The sequence below is a fragment of the Asparagus officinalis genome, chromosome 7 (assembly GCF_001876935.1).
Source record: "Asparagus officinalis chromosome 7, Aspof.V1, whole genome shotgun sequence".
Lineage (NCBI taxonomy): Eukaryota > Viridiplantae > Streptophyta > Magnoliopsida > Asparagales > Asparagaceae > Asparagus > Asparagus officinalis.
This window is the reverse complement of record NC_033800.1, coordinates 95,303,103-95,306,640: the sequence shown is the minus strand read 5'-3', so window position 1 is coordinate 95,306,640 and position 3,538 is coordinate 95,303,103. Positions and strand designations below refer to the sequence as shown.

Here is a 3,538-nt window from a genome sequence, read left to right as displayed (position 1 = left end):
GGTAATTAGTTCAAAATATGAAATTTCACTCACCTTTTGCTCCGCGCCAAAGAAGTATGAAGTAGATGGAAGCGTTGAACTTCGCCATCCGTCTGTACTTGGGGATCGTTACTGCTCTAGTGGTTTCTACGATTTTCTTCTGCTTAATTGGAAGACGAGGGCAAATTACAAGAACTGGGATTGAATTACTGCTCTTCTCGCCGATTTTTTCTAGGCAACCGCTTCACTTAATTACCGCTATATCGCCACGCTGGAATCCACGTTTAAAGGCCGCACGTCGGAGTTCACGTGAGCGTCGCGTGAGAATAATGCCCGGAAATTGAGTTGACTCCGGCCAAACTTAAGGCTTATATGGCGCCGGAGTTGAAATTTTATACCAATATGACAAAACTTTAAATAAATATACCAACTTGTCACCAAGACCCTAGAAAATATACCAATCTGGCCATTTTGCCCAATTTATATATATGAGGAGAAGGTGGCCAATTGATATATATGGAGAGAAGGTGGCCCAATTGATATATATAAAGTGCCAATTTATATATATTGGTGTTATTTTGGTAATTATGGCATCAACTAATATTGAACTTATTAATTATATATATATATAGTAAATCACTTATTTGGGTTTACGAAAAAGCTCTAAAAGAGCTTCTATTATGGTGCAATTAATTGCCAATCGCACTATTTTTATCCGAAATACGTAAAATTTAATTTAAATATGCAGGTTGTATCGTGTATGCATCCTTGTTTACATTTTTTTTAAAGAAAGAATAAAAATACATTACTTCAAAGACCCAAAGCATATATGAGGATTAGAGAGACTTGTACGATGAAAATAATTTGGGATGGAGTTCGCTTCCTAATTAATCTTCAGTTCCGTAATTACCTAGGTTAATCACACTAGCTATATTGGGATCTTGCTTAGCTAATAGGAAATTAAGTAGTTTAATTAAAATATGCATGAGACATATAGGTACGTATATAGTTCTTTTTCCTTAAAATTTGATTAATTATGATTACACCCATTAATCAAAACTTGTTCAAATCCTAGCTAGATCTATATTACATAATTTAGACTTGATCATAATAACTCGACTTTCAAAACTTGTTCAAATCCTAGCTAGATCTATATTACATAATTTAGACTTGATCATAATAACTCGACTTTAGGTCAACTTAATTAAGACTCACCCAGCCAATCAATTGCCACTCTTCTACACATACGATTCAAATCTTCAGAGTTGTTCCTCACAAAATACTCGCAATTAATGAATATAGTTCTTAATTAATTCATTATCCTACGTACTTTTTGCATTTCGACACGAATTAACTATTAATTAAATTGTCGTAAAAATTTATAGCTTGTTTTACTTCCATTATCTCCATCCAAATCTCTTTTACATATTTGTAAGTATTAATTAATCTTAAGCTATTAATAAATAAATCTCAACTTATATAGATACTCATTTAGATATAATTCCAAATCTTGAAGGGTGTTTTCCACGAAATAATCCTAAGATATACTTATTAATTAGTTTTTCCAAACACTATTATTGCCCCTCAACCTCTCTCTATCCTCATGCCTCATATATAGGGGTGCATTCGGTCCGGATACGGCTCGGATATGATGCTTACCATATCCATATCCGCTTACCCATCTCGGATACGGATACGGATACGGTTATACCTCGGTAAGAAAAACTTATAACCATATCCGCTAAAATCGGATACGGTTACGGATATACATGCGGATATATAAGCGGATATGCATGCGGATACAAAACAGATATGAGAAAACTAGATAGTATTGAGAAAAACATAGTTCATGTGATACAAAAAAGTTCGTTAATTTGTCCATTATAACTAAATAGTTAAGATTAGTCATCTTGATCATCAAAATTAACCACAAATCCATAATCTAAGAATCGAAACTATCGTAAGAGTATGACTAATATGTATTCGGATATTTCGGATACAGATACGGATATTTCACTACAAAACCATATCCATAACCATATCCTATCGGTTATAGATTTGAGTAACCATATTCGTATCCGTCGGATACGGTTACGGATACGGTTTAGCACCCCTACTCATATATATAAATTGGCCACCTTCTCCCTATACAAACGCACAAAGTTGTCATGGTGACCGGAGCTTCCTCCGGCATCGGCCGAGAAGTCTGCATCGACCTCGCTGAAGCCGGATTCAGAATCGTGGCCGCCGCTCGAAGAACCGATCGCCTCAGATCTCTCTGCGACGAGATTAACGGGTTCGGATCCGAGTCCGGGTCCAATAAGGCGCGAGCGGTGCCCGTTGAGCTCGATGCAGAAGAATGCGCAAGGCACAGCCTTTGGTATTTTTCACAAAATTTTTGCTGTGGTTTGGAACTTAGGCCAAGCGCAAGGCACAGTCTTTTAGCCGTTATTCCTAATTCCTTGTAGTTTGAAATCCTACAATTAATGTCTTTGTTAATTTCACGCGTAGGTCAATTTCAGAAAACATTCAGGGATTTATCGATGAATTATCACACTAACTAAACTTTGAATATACTATTTCTTAGGTGGTGTACATGCTGCACTTGACTGGCCTGAAGAGGAATGGAATAGTAACATAAGGACTAACCTGACTGGATTATGGCTAGTGTCCAAGCATGTTTGTAGAAGAATGCGCGACGCGAAAGTTGAAGGGTCAGTGATCAACATCTCATCTGTTACTGGCCTCGAGCGTGCGCAAGGGCCTGGTGCGATTGCCTATAGCGCTTCAAAGACAGGGGTTACTGCCGTTACGAGGGTAACAGTGCAAACCTCTCCTTGATAAAAGCTGTTCTTATTTATTTTGCACAACTGTTTATCCATTTTTTACATTTGCCTCATAATTTGTAGCGCACTTCAAAGGTTAGGTCTGCAAAGAAAATTGTTGATGGTTTTTGAAGTAGGAAAACAACAATTTGATCTTCGATAATGTTGTTGGTTGTTAGTTAAATGTAGAACGTAAAGTAAATGTAGAACATAAAGTAAGAGAGGTACAGAAAGGAGAAAGTTACTTGCAGATAAGCCTTCACTCAATTGTATGTTGGAATCTGCTCACAATTTCTAGTCCAATATTATAATCAATGCAACATTATGTTTTCACTCATGTATACCATCTGACACTAAATTACTCCTGCTGTTGTTTATAGAAATTAATTAATAATTAAAATAGCAACAATATGTGCCCAAAAAAAACATGAAATGAAGAAGATTCAATGCTACAGAATGCTCACTAATTTCGTTGGCATAGCTTGTGATCAGGGTTGGTCTTCTTCAAATCACTAGAAATATCCCTGACTACGATGAGCATGTGGCAGGATACATATGGTATAGCTTCATTTAGATCCCTTAAAAAAAACATATAAACTTCTCGCTCACTCTAACTACACTGCAGTTTTCAACATTCACCCTAATTTCACGTAGATAGCTATCAATTAATCAGCATCCGGTTTAAATCAATGGAGGTAGCCTATCTGTTTTGAGACTTGTGGATTTTCATGCTC

General features: G+C 36.5%; 1 pseudogene; it reads left to right on the top strand.

The window, feature by feature from the left end:
- LOC109847527 overlaps positions 1–2,994 on the top strand; it is a 5,280-nt pseudogene extending 2,286 nt beyond the window's left edge.